This window comes from Tachypleus tridentatus, chromosome 9, assembly GCF_004210375.1.
Source record: "Tachypleus tridentatus isolate NWPU-2018 chromosome 9, ASM421037v1, whole genome shotgun sequence".
In the NCBI taxonomy this organism is placed as follows: domain Eukaryota; kingdom Metazoa; phylum Arthropoda; class Merostomata; order Xiphosura; family Limulidae; genus Tachypleus; species Tachypleus tridentatus.
In genome coordinates, this window is record NC_134833.1 from 31,384,738 (window position 1) to 31,399,105 (window position 14,368).

Here is a 14,368-nt window from a genome sequence, read left to right on the forward strand (position 1 = left end):
GATATGATTGAAATCTTCATTTAAAAACGGTAAATATTCTGTAGTTCTAGAATTTACTAACTGCGTTCTCCCGATAGCACAACGATTTTGTTTTTTTTTTTTTGTTTGTTTTCGAATTTCGCACAAAGCTACTCAAGGGCTATCTGCGCTAGCCGTCCCTACTTTTGCAGTGTAAGACAAGAGGGAAGGCAGCTAGTCATCACCACCCACCGCTAACTCTTGGGCTACTCTTTTACCAACGAATAGTGGGATTGACCGTGACATTATGACGCCCCCACGGCTGAAAGGGCGAGCATGTTTGGCGCGACGGAGATGCGAACCCGCGACCCTCAGATTACGAGTCGCACGCCTTAACACGCTTGGCCATGCCGAGCCAGGACAACGATAAGTTTACGAATTCACACCGCTAAAATCCAAGATATGATTTCCACGGTGGACGCAGCAAATAAACTGTGACTGAACTAATCACTTGGATTACAAAATGTAATGTAATAGTGTTATGAATTAATACAGTTTGCTAAAGGACGCGTAATTTTAGCTTAAAATAAATATAGGTTAACAGTTATCAAGACCTAATATTAATGTGGTAAGTGAAAATGCCCTATATAATCATTTCCTATGTAATGAGAGTTTGCAATATGTGTATAAAAGCAATAACACTGATCGTAATGGAGGGAGATTAAAAACGGCATGATTAAATGTTATTATGAGATTTGCCGGAGACAAGGGCAATTTTATAACGACTAAGTGGGGATAAATTTCTGAAATTTTTTATACCAATACACAGTATTCTTACACTGGACCTGTAGTCAAAAGGATATGAGTTTTAAGCTTGCTTGCGACGCGTTATTGCGTCCTTGAACAAGACACTTTAACAGTGCGTAGCTGAGGGTTAACCTGCAGTGGACTGGCATTACATACGAGTTGGTGGAATGTTACCATTCTCTTCCATTTGGACAACAAGAGAGAGTTGAATATTTACCAAGATTGTAATTAAACGATTCATATGTGGACATTATTCAAAGAACACAAAATGTCACCTTCTCTCGTTTTCGAACACTGCAAATCAAATAAACACAACATAACCATAGAAAACACCCAAATACTAAATAAAGAAACAAACATAAACAAACGCAAAATTAAAGAAGCCTTACTTATACAACAACTCAAACCCAAAATAAACCAATACAAAGGAACACCTTTATACCTATATTAATAAATATATCCAACGTCTAAGCACGCCCTCTACATTCCTACACTCAATTACACAACCGCCTTCATACATGTGGTCAGCTACCGGTCAGTAACCCTTTCTTATTTTGTGAATCTGACGATGGCCGAAGAAGGTCGAAACGTTGTTCGCTCCTCTACTAGTGCTTTCTTTGCTCATACCAACCGTTTTTAAATATATAGAGTTGAGTATTGATCGATCTGCAGAGGCTCAACAAGGATTACCTACTTGCGGTATATAAGCTGGCCGAAAATAATAAATATTCAAACTCCTTTCTCTTGTGGTTTTTTCAAGATAATTTTTTTTTAATTTAACAGCGCAGTAACTATAGTAAAGATTATACTATAATATTATATACTTGACAGTTGTAATATTATGGATGTCGCCAGGATGAGAACGATTGGTCTCAACCGTGTTTCGAGGCAAAACCAACCGAACGTAGTGTTACACTTTTATATCAACTTCTTTTATTTGCTAGTGCGTTTCTTAAAACTGACGTGATTCTTGCTGTTGGCAATGTAACGGCATGCTATTAACTCACAGTTTATTTTGGCCTACATATTTTATTGATTTAAGAAACGACCACACTCCTGGAAAATCCTAATTACGGTGATGAATTTGGTACAAAAAAATCTGAAATTTTACCGGCGTCTGTACCACCTGAGTATCACCCCTACTTCATATTAATCAATCGTAATATCACATCAAACTTTAAATATAACAATAATTATATACTACTATTAATAAGGCATTTATTCATAACATAACAAACTACGATCATTTTCATAGACGCTTTTTTCAATATGGAAATTACGTATATTCAACTGCATACATACCTAGTTACTAGCTCTGTTTACTTTCCTTACAGCTGCACCAGGCTGACTGAGGTGTCCAATTCAAGTAAATACTTCACTAATATTTAACTATCAGTCTATTCCTGCAGTTTTATTCTATACATTCGCTTCTCTCTTTCTTGATTCCAAGCCAGATGGTTATGTATAATAAACTGGAGCCACGAACTATGTGTCGTGAAAGGTGAGTGTTTGAGAATACCAAAAAAATTGTCATCAAGCACGTCCACGAGGCCTAAATTGATTATACTTGTTTCGAAGAGAAACTGTTCGCTGGTTCCCACAGTAAGGGCTAGACAGAAGCAATTATTTTCTTTGATATCTTTTCTGGCTTTGTCAGGTACACAGAAAGCTCTACATGGGCAAGGGAAAAATGTGTCACATGTGCCTTGCCGTTTGTGTAGCAAAAACAAAACTCCTTATCGGAACGTTACTCTGTAAACTTGGAATTGCCTTTCAACTTCGCCGCGATAATGTTAGATGGGTGAAAGATAAAAAAACGATGTTTAATGAATTAAGTACAAAGGCAGGCAGTATCACGGGGTAGTTGTGTCCGGGGGCTGTATATTCTCGAAAGCGGATAGGTTCGCTCGCGCGCATGGATTCGCTTTTCAGACCTTACTACATAAAGAACGATTCACCAAATTATTACCAGTGGAATCATCCTACGCGGGAGATTCCAGGCAAAGAAAACTAGGCGCTTTTAAATGCACAGAGATGCTGCAGGGTATCCAAATCTTGTTTTGGTTAGGTAACTGGAGTTTCTATACAAAGGGCCGCTTCGTGTAAGCCCAGCAAGCCTTCTTTTCTATACGGAAATATCATAAAAGAACTAATGAGTAATTTTTCATAAAAGAAATTATAACATTTTTTTTCTGCTTCCTCACTTCCTTTCTCTTATTTGATAAGTGCTCATACACTTTACTATCTAGTGACTCATCCCACAGCAATGTCCGTCCGTAAAATTCGGGGTTGAAGGAATTCGCCATTTGTCAGCATTTTACTTCTTGTTCGTCCACCCTTCCTGCCCGCTGACTTACAGTAAACAGGACTGTTAAACCGCACCGGATACACTCCTTCGCAGACAGACTTAAACTAGGTAGTAAACATAACGGCTTTTTAAAGTTGTGATGCTCTTGCTTTATACACAACATTTCCACAAATAACAACCATCTCAGGTGACCAGCTTAAAACATTATTCAATAATAATTGTCATGTCACTTTCGATAGTCCTTCTGTATCGTATCTATTAAGTATCATCAACCTGTTAAAGCAGGAAATGTTGCTTATTTGAGATGTACTAACACGTGTTACGTTACGACGATACACATATGATCATACTGTGGTTGTTATACATTCAAAAGTAGAATTTTCACACACAAAATATAACAAAAACATTTTGAAAGTTGTACGCACACAAACACACGTGCAATTTGAAATTGACTTGTATTTAATTAATTGAATGTTTGTATTGTAACATATGTGATGGAATACTGACACCGAGAAACATACTCGTCTTTTCAGCCGTGGGGGCGTCATAATATTTCGATCAATCTCATTATTCGCTGGTAACAGAGTAGTCCCAAAGTTGGCGGTGGGTAGTGATAACTAGCTGCTTTCCCTCTAGTTTTACACTGCTAAATTAGGGAGAGATAGTGCAGATAGCCCTCGTGTAGCTTTGTGTGAAATTCAAAAACAAACAAACAATCAGTCAACACCTGCATTATTAAATTGTTTTAAATGAAACTTTCCCCATCAGATATAACGGACATGTAAAAATATGATTTTAAAGCAAATTAAACGAAACTATAATTATTGGCAATTCCCACGTGACTGCTCTAAAGTTGTGATTTTTCGAACACAAACTTTCCCAGACAACTGAATGTTGCCCGTGTCGCTGATCACACACTTTATATATATTATAAATCACCCTAAGATATGTTTCAGCAAAAATAAAATATGTTGCACATTTTTTCCCACACACATTATTTTATTAAAAACTAACTGGAGTACAATCCTATGAACGTAAGTTATGTAAATTCATCATTAATGAAAGGTTATCTTAGGACATAAAAAGTTGTTTCATTTATATCTAATTGTAAAAAAAACTAAAAACATTTACAGAAACGGCAAACCACAAGATGTAAAACCGTGAGTTTGAGTGCATCTCTGCATCGACCAAACAAACTTTCATGCTAAATTTGGTGAATCTTCATCAACAAGGGACGAAGTAGTCGTAAAAACCGCAAAATGCAAAACTGAAAATTTGAATGTACTCCTCGTGTGGACCTAATAAGCCTCCATGTCAGTTTTGGTGAAGATCCATCAATGCCCTGCGAAGAAGTTAGATAATACTACTATATTTATATATTTAAATAACTAGGGTATAGTGATTGATTGCTTATATACTCCATAGAATATCGTAAAAATTCGGAGAACACAAGTAGATTAGTTCTGGATATCACATGAGAATGTTTTTAAAGTGAAAGGACGAAACAGTAAAAAAGTATTTTCAGTTACAAGGATACACTCATAATTTTGAGTAAATCTATGAGCAAAGCGCCAAGCCATTTAAAAGTCACTGATACATTTTCTAATACTGTGAAATGCACTTAAAAAGTACAAAACATGTGACATAAGACGCTATGAACGGAGAAAATGGGTAGAAAAGTTAAGGGAAAATTTCCAGACACAAATAACAATTCGTTTGCGACTCCATCTGAAGAAATGCTATAGAACTTAAATGAATAACAAAAAATTAACTTCTAATGAAAACTATTTGTTATATAAATCAATTATTTAATGAGCATGTTAAAATTACAGGATTCTGATTTGGTTTTGTAAATCAATAACATTTTTTCAAAACTATTAGATTTCAATATGAAGTAAAAGCTTTGCTACCTCGCATCTTCCTATTCAGAAAACTCTTGTAGCCAGAATTTTCATTATCTCAAAATGCAAATGTTCATTTTAGTCTAGTGGTTTTGCTGAGTCTTTGTTTTCGTTCTTTTTTTTTTCTTCAGAGTTTGGTTTGTTTTGAATTTCGCGCAAAGCTACACGAGGACTATGTTCCTGTGCATAGCCGTCCAAAGTTTGAATTGGTAAATTAGGAACAAAAGAACTAGTCGACAGCACCCATCGAAAACACTGAATACTGTGAGCAAATGGAGCTGTTTCATATGATAGCTCCTAAAACGCGCAAACACATTCGTATTGCTGAGCTTACTTCGGTTAGGTCACTTATATATTAAACAAGCAGTGTTTTTGTGCCTTAGTGGCCCTTAATCTAATACCAAAACTTATCAGTTTGACTCACCCAACACCACTTATGAAAGATAATATTCTCATACAATCGCGCGTTTCTTTTCCGAATTCTGATAATGTGCTGAGAATTCTGGAATTATTCCATTTACTGTCACTGTATACTGCACAGTGCCCCACAGTGCATAATTCATTTATACGGCAACAGAATGCGAACTAGGGACCCTCGAATTTTTAACCTACGCTGTCGGTAATCCCTTTAGCCAGTATACCTGGGATCCGATTTTTTAAAGAAGAAAAAATTATGTTTAAGTTTGGTTCTCGTGGTAAGCTTTCTGCAAAAGCGTATATAATTATTATTGGTGTATATTACCTGTACCTTAATAGTGTAAGTAGTGTAATACGAGCAAGCTCAGAAAGATCTTAAGATTTGCACGGACGAGGCGTGGACTAATGGTCAATGTAATTGAACTTTAAATCTGAAAATCATCATTTATAGCTCTATACCGCAAAAACACGCTCCGCAATTTGAGGCCGTAGGTGCGCTTTCAAAGATACTGTTAAATTCTACTGTTCTGTCAGACAAAAGTTGGCAGTGACTACTTATGACGGCCCGACATGGCCAGGTGATTAAGGCACTCGACTCGTAATCTGAGGGTCGCGGGTTCGAATCCTTGTCATACCAAACATGCTCGCCCTTTCAGTTGTGGTTACGTTATAATGTAATATCAATTCCACTATTCGTTGGTAAAAGAATAGCCCAAGAGTTGGCGGTGGGTGGTGATGACTAACTGCTTTCTTTCTACTCTTACACTGCTAAATTAGGGACAGCTAGTGCAGCTAGCCTTGGGGAACCTTGCGCGAAATTCATAAAAAATAAATATCGGTGACTAGGTGCGTTCCTTCTTGTCTAGCAGTTTAAAATTATGGGCGGCTATGCTAAGATAACCTTGTGTGCACCTTTGCACGTAGGCCTTTCATGGCCAGATAGTTAGAGCACTCAACTCACTTTCTGAAAGTCGTGGGTTCGAATCCCCGCACACCAAACATGCTCGCTCTTTCAGCCGGGTGGGCGTTATAATGTGACTGTAAAAGAATAGCCTAAGCATTGGCGGTGGATGATGATGACTAGCTGCCTTTCCTACTGCTAAATTCAGAACGGTTTGCGCAGATATTTATCATGTAACTTTGCAGGAAATTTAAAAAAACAACCACAAAACCTTTGAACGAAAATTCTAAAACAATCTTTCATATATACTCATACAAACTGATGATTCCCCCTTCAGGTGAAACTTTGTGGTTAGGGCACTCGCATCCTGGGTTTGAATCCCATCATTGAACAAGATCTACCTCTCAGCCGTCATGGCATTTCGAAGAGATGGTGAATCCCATTATTCACTGATAAAAGAGTAGCCAAACAGTTGGCGGTGAGTGGTATTAGCTATCACTTCTACATTATGTAATGAATTTACCCTTGCAAATTTATTTTAGGGTCTACGCTTGTTTCTGTAGTTTTCTTTTTTGCATGTGATGTATATTGTTGATTATGTGTTGCGTAAGTCCCAACTGTTCTCAAAACTCATAGATAATTCTTGAATAAGGATAAACAATGTATTATGTGTATGCATATAACATTAGTGAATGACAGTAAGTTGAAAGCGAACTTTGGTGAACGTTCTAGAGTCTCGCGTGATTTGTATAAAAAGCAACTAGCCCATGGACGAAAGTAGTAATATTATTGGACAGCTACATTCAGTTCGCTAAAACCCTAGGAAGCAATAACTGTGATTAACGTCTATCAGTCGGAAACACTTGAAAACTTGGCCAGGAACATTTATAGATTTCAAACATTACAAAAAGTTCAACTTAGTAAATAACTTCGGACTTTATTTTTACGAGGACATTAAATACCTTCATCGCCGGAAGAAGTGAGCTTGTAAGGGTGCGAGGCCAACCAAGCTCGCTATTTTAAGCGAGGTGTGTGACAACAGCAATTCAGAATTAATTTGCTGGGCGTGGACTTAGATCGTTGATGTTGTTTTGTATTAAGCACAAAACTATCTGTGTTCTTCCCACCAGGGCTATCGAAGCCCGGTTTCTAGTGGTACTAGTCCGCAGACATGCCACTGTGCCACTCTTGGGCAGGACCGTCGATAAAATATTTACGTTCTTTACCGGATACAAGACTCAGTATGGCCTATAAGTTTGTAAAACTATTGTTTATAAACCATAATTTGTAATAACTATTAGTAAAAATCGTTGTTATAAATTCTATCGTTTTTATGTTTGTGTATTAAAATATATTTGTGTTAAAAATGAAATTGTGTGTATCAATCTTGTTGGCAAATAACCTAAATTTAATACGTAGTAACATTTAATTAACTTCTAAGCTCAAATTAAAACTCCGGTTATTTGAAATAATAATACATAACGTGCATAACATAATAAATAGGAGATTCGTCCGAAATAAATAATGGTACATAACAATCAGGGACGGCTTTGGGCGAAATTCAACGAACAAACCCCTGATTTGTTACACTTACCTTGCAGGTCAATCAAACCTTAAACTTGTCTGGTCTTTGTTAGTCTATATCGAATAGAGCGCAAAACTATATATATACTTTCTCGTTCCAGACACACACGTGCCTTAGTTTCAAATATCAATGCTATCCATGCATTTCCTGAGTAGTATTTACATAGTGATGTGCACCCATTTGATGCAAAGTTCCAAATTCTGTAAGTAAAACAACGCCCTCTATGATCACACATACGAACTTAAGTCAACAGCTTTCGACATGGTAACGCCTTTTGCATCAACAAACGAACCTCGTGAGATTCCCAAACACACTTTTCTAAGTTCTGTACTTTAATGTGCTATTCCGAATACACGTATCAGATTTTCAGTCTGAATTAAATTATTGATCACTAAGACGAAAAAGGAAAAAACTCACAACTATTACGAAGCGTGTATATTACGGACGATAACTTTAATGTATTAGTCTAGAATGGTATGGGTTTTCTTTGAACGGATTGGAACAAGTTCTAATACTTTTTAAACCTGTCCGTGCATTGATTTAAATCAAATAGATGAAAGCCATGTGAGAATGTATAAAACCTTTTGAGTGAGAAATAAATTCAAACTTGCGCGGTGACTCTCCCACTTGGGAAAAGGAAAACTCCCTTTTGTCACGATCAGTTGATGCAACGTTTATACTTGCGGCGTTCACGCGCCGTCTCGAACGCTTTAGGCTAGCAACAATGGTTGCGGCAAGATCAAAAAGCGTTAACCGCTCTGAATTCAGCTGAGTGGCTCCTTCGTAAACAAATAACTTCAAGAGCACGTGATAAATGCCGCAACTTCACAGCAGTAAATGAGATAACTCCATCGCTTCTTCCCACTGAATCATCACCAAGATAAAATATCGATGAGAGATTCTGATGTGACATTAAAACTAGTTTCTGAAACTACAAACACAACTTAAAAATATGGATGAAGGAGAAAGAAATGGAAAAAATTAAACATATATGAATTTTATCTGTTTTAACTATCATTTGAAACACTGCTTTTAACTTGTAACAAATAAGTCAAAGAAGCGAAGTGAAAATACACAGTAAAATAAGTATGTTTGTGCGTGCGTGTATGATTTACCACGATGTGATTATTTGTATTATTTCCTAAAACGCCACCCAGTGTCACAGCTGCAAGTCTGCAGCTTTTCCACGGTGGAAACCGCGTTTGGATATTCGTGATGGGCAGAGTACAGGTAATCCATTGTGTAGTTTTGTGTCGAATTTTACACAAATAATCAACTAAATGTATATGCAAAAACGGCTCGTTTGGGTTGAGAAAATATTTTACATAGAAGAGCAAACAACGTTTCGACCTTCTTCGGTCATCGTCAGGTTCACAAAGAAAGAAAGAGGTAACTAACCGGAAGCTGACCACATGTTTGGAAGGGGTTGTGTAACTGAGTGTCGGAATGTAGAGGGCGGTGTTAGATGTTTGAATATATAATTTTATATTATTTATTTTATTATATTTAATATACAGTGTACATTATATTTAATGTACAGTTATATATGTGGTATCACAACAATTGTTAGTAATGTACAATTATATATGTGGTATTACAACAACAGTTAGTAATGTACAGTTATATATGTGGTATTACAACAACTGTTAGTAATGTACAGTTATATATGTGGTATTACAACAACTGTTAGTAATGTACAGTTATATATGTGGTATTACAACAACAATTAGGAATGTACAGTTATATTTGTGGTATTACAACAACAGTTAGTAATGTACAGTTATATATGTGGTATTACAACAACTGTTAGTAATGTACAGTTATATATGTGGTATTATAACAACTGTTAGTAATGTACAGTTATAAGTCTGCAGTACATTAGTTAGTTATGTATAAATATAAATCTTTGCTATTATAAGAAAACTCTTAGTAATCTATACGCCTGAATTTTTTGTTTGTTGCGTTTTATTAGCAGTATATCATCAACATTTATATATAGCTATATGGGTAAAAACTATTAGTTGTAAAGGCGACACATAAAATAGCTGAGTGCTTTGTGTTATATATTAATTAAGTGTGCAGATTTGGAAATCACGTGACAACTACAATCACTATAAAATCGTGGAAGAACAGCTGTATCAGAACTACATTTTAACATCATTTGGCGTTAAATATGTAGTGTGGTGCCACCGAAGATTGATCCCTTTTGAAGAGGGTATGTAAGAGCCCTTTCCAACAAAAATATTTGTGCAATCAGATCATAAAGATGTTTTCAGATCGGATACTTTGAACTTCAAGAAGAGTGTTTCAGTTATACTTAGTGACAATTGGAAACAAAGGAATGTGGATCAGCTTTGAGTGGCAAAACCATTCAGAAAGTTGTACTCCATCTGTAATGAGCAATGTATGGCATCTTGCGACAAGTAAGAATCTACAGGTTTCTTTAACGATGTCAGGGTTTTGTATATAGGCTTGGAACTTTTACAGTGGGTGTCTGTGATTTTTTGGCGATAAAGTGGAACAATAAACAGACATCACACAATCCACTTGATTTAAAATAATATATTTATTCAAAAGAAGTCAAAATTATGTACAAAAATGATTGACACAGATGTATCTAAAATTCTAAACAAATATCTTTTCTTGTCAAACATTTGCATAGACCATTTCAGTTGCTTTAGAACTCATTTAACAATACGAATTATTTTTCTTTACTCTGTTTCTTATTATACAATCTGCGATAAATTCACTTACGTTACCCCCTCCGTGAGTTACCACTCCTGTATCCACAACTATAAATAATTATCTCCTTTTCGTCAACATCCACACAGACCGGTTTAATTACTGTAGAACACCCTTTGACAAAACAAATTATTCTCATTGTCTCTGTTAAACCGTGAAACCTACTTTAGAATATCGTCCATTACAGCTAAACTAACAATCACGCAGTCTAATTTCATTTTCACAAACTTAACTCTTTCTGACGTAACTTTACTTGTGCTTGCTTGATTGTTTGTTTGTTTGTTTTTTGAATTTCGCGCAAAGCTACTCGAGGGCTATCTGCGCTAGCCGTCCCTAATTTAGCAGTGTAAGACTAGAGGGAAGGCAGCTAGTCATCACCACCCACCGCCAACTCTTGGACTACTCTTTTACCAACGAATAGTGGGATTGGCCGTCACATTATAACGCCCCCACGGCTGGGAGGGCGAGCATGTTTGGCGCGACGGGGATGCGAACCCGCGACCCTCAGATTACGAGTCGCACGCCTTAACACGCTTGGCCTATATATACATTGCTAACAGACGCCTAGAATTTTTACAAACTACGAGATATATAATGTAGAAATATTTACTTAAGACAACGAGAAATGTATGAAAAATTTGTGTAGTGTGATGTCAAATTATAACAATTGAACTATACACACATGACATTCGACTCCTACCGAGTTATTGCGCAGTGTGATGTCAGATTATAACAATTGAACTATACACGCATAACGTTAGACTCCTACCGAGTTACGCAACGAAATTTGTTGCAACTATTGCCTTTCAAATAATTAATTTTTAGATTATTTAAATATATTTTTGGTGTGAACGTGCTTTATACTGCTAACTTTATTATTATTTTAACACTGTTTGTCATAAAAGCTAAATACTCATTAAATATTATATCACTAAATGAATTAAGTAATAACTATTACACTGAACGATCTTGCATATTCAACAAACGATATATTCCTTTAACTATCACATTCCTCAAATAGCTGAATGATTAAACGAATCTTCATGCTATTCCATGCAATGAAATCACCTGCTGTATGTGATTGTGTTGAAACAGGCTCTCGGAAAATATCGTACTGAACCTTCTACAGATTGATTATGGATAAAGGGTGTGACTCGAACACGACAGAATTACAACCGAGACCTTTGCAATGGAAACTACGTTACATAACTGTTGGAAAGAGGCAGAGCCATTAAAAACAGCATGATCATATGTGGTGACATGGACTGTAACGACATGGCGAGTCTCCAAAATAGCTCTTATGGTATGGTCTTCTGATCATACAATAATAAAAAAAACCTTAGGCAGTTTAAAGTTATACTACAGAACAATAACAAGAGTAGAGGGAAGGCAGCTAGTCATCACTACCCACCGCCAACTCTTGGGCTACTCTTTTACCAACGAATAGTGGGATTGACCGTCACATTATAACGCTCCCACGACTGAAAAGGCGAGCATGTTTGGTGTGACAGGGAATCGAACCCGCAACCCCCAGATTACCAGCCGAGTGCCTGGCCGTGCCGGACCGTAATTTATGTCTGTTAAACAACTCAACCTCAACCTAACATAGATAGAGACATTGAATTTTAAAGGGTAACCAACGAATTTACGAGCCTCGAATACTCTCATGACACAGCAAGACTTGTCGGAAATTTGTTGTTTTTTTTTGTTTATAAGTAAGCACAAAGATTCACAATAGGCTATCTGTGTTCTGCCCACCACGGGTATCGAAACCCAATTTCCAGAATTGTAAGGCTTCAGACATGCTGCTGTGTCACTGAAAGTAGGGCAGTTTTCGGAAAGCGTTGTACACTAATTCTAGTCTCGTACAACATACAGAGAAACCTACCCTTTCAGATATCTTATTACTTTCTTTTTACATTTTTAACCTCTTACATAAATGAGGTTTTTGTTTGTCTGACAAATATTCTTCCTTGTTGAAAAAGAACTAAAACGTAACCTAAATTCATAAAACATGTTTACATCTCGTTTTTTTCAGCACATAAACATGTCCGACACCCACCTTCTATTTAAGCGTTAACGTCACAATACACTGTTTCTGCATCACCATTGCGAATGGACAGAACGCAATTAGCCGGTTCCCCACGAGAAAGGTTTGTTACATTTCACACCGGTACCTTTGATGTTTCAGTATTATTGGTAATTATAGATTATAAGTGAAATTAAAGAAGAATATAATAATATGTCAACCACTCCATATCTGCCAGCTATACCTATTACCGACGAGCGTTTTCGCCTCCCTAGGATACAAGAGACACAATAACGGGTCGATATACTTACTACGTATAATTTACTTAGACAAGTGTTACAGTGTGAACTAGATTAAGTTTGTGAAGCGCAATAATTTTATCAACCTTATTTTTTGTCATTACAAATCCGAATTGGGTTTTGATTTCATCATGATTAAATTATTTAAATTTCCGTAGAACATCATAAACTGTTACTTGAAACACACCGAGAGGCGCAATATTAGGCTTAAGTGTTCAGAAAGAAGTTTTATTTCAGAAACAATAACATAAAACTATATGACCATCAGTTTTAAGTACGTACATATGAAATTCACGATGTTCAAATAACGAAAAAAATTATAGTTTTAATTTGTATTATTCCATTGCATATAGGAATAGTTATTATTTCGTTAGGGTAAAATTTTATTGAAAATAAAATTTTGTCTTAAAGTTTTTACAATAATAATAAAATTTATTTACAAACTATTTTTGTCATGATTTTATCTACGCCATATAGTTTACAGTGTCAATAACTCATACTATATTTTAAATCTCAAGTTCTAAATAAATTTATCTTGTAATAAAACAAAACAATAACTCTAATTTCAGTAAAGTTAACAATGATATACTAATATGCTTCTGAAACTGAAATATAAGTGTTTCACACAAAACGGTGATGAATAGTGTTGCTTTTTTTTAATTTCTCCTGAATAGATCAACAACACTTTTTTTTTTTTTAACTTACATGTTCACCTAGAAAATAAACCTTTCTCGCTTTGGAAGAAGGCAGCTAATTTAGTCTATTTAAATTCTAGCTTTACTTTTAACACAACCCGTACTTGTAAAAAGAGTAAGTTCATGTAAGGAAAAAAAAAGACTCATTACCAAAGATACGTTTTTAAGGTTAATTTTTTGAGCAATATCAGTGGTCAGGAAGATGATAATTTAACATGTTTCTAGTTTCAATGAACCATTGGCTGCTCAAAATCGATGGATCGAAACTCACGACGACAGCTATAAGGAGAATCGACGATATTCTAATTCTAAACAGAACTTTGCACGTGTAAAGCAGACCAATTATTATTTATTATGGGAAGGTAACTTGTAAAAGACAAGGGAGAAACTAAAGAAATAATATCCAGTAACGTGCTTCACTACAAAATGATGAAATTTTCCATTCGTGTGAAACAAATATCAAAACCCAATAAACTTCTTGACTGTTAGCTTGATACAGTATGGATCGACGCTTTGTACAATTGCAGTGTTCCACCTAACATTCCTAATATAGAGCTAATCATCATGCTATACCGATCTTTATGTACCGATATATGTATCTATACTTAATATTTATTATTAAAAAAATAGCTGTGAAATTATTATATTTACTAGTTTTCTTTACTGTCATTTCCGCAGTCGTTCGTATGTTTTTGAAATGTTTAGCAAAGCTACACGAGGGCTATC